Raw genomic sequence first — 283 nt, 5'->3', positions numbered from 1 at the left:
CAATATGAATCTATCGATATCAATGTTCAACCCATCTTCTCACAGGGACCCTCTCACGTTGATGAATTCCTTGCTATCGATTGGCAACTGAAACTAGACGAATTCAATGCTCAGCACCCTCACCTCCTTCATGTAGATTACAACGAACTTACAAAACAAAAAAACAATATCCTCTCACAACTCCTTGGCAGTGATCCTAACCTACTATATCAAGAATATCAGAATGACCCTACGCTGCTTGAAACATATAACTCCTTCGTTCAACCACCCATCAAGCCCTGCG

Source organism: Guillardia theta, assembly GCF_000315625.1.
Source record: "Guillardia theta CCMP2712 unplaced genomic scaffold GUITHscaffold_15, whole genome shotgun sequence".
Taxonomy (NCBI): Eukaryota; class Cryptophyceae; order Pyrenomonadales; family Geminigeraceae; genus Guillardia; species Guillardia theta.
Note: the sequence above shows the minus strand (reverse complement) of the source record.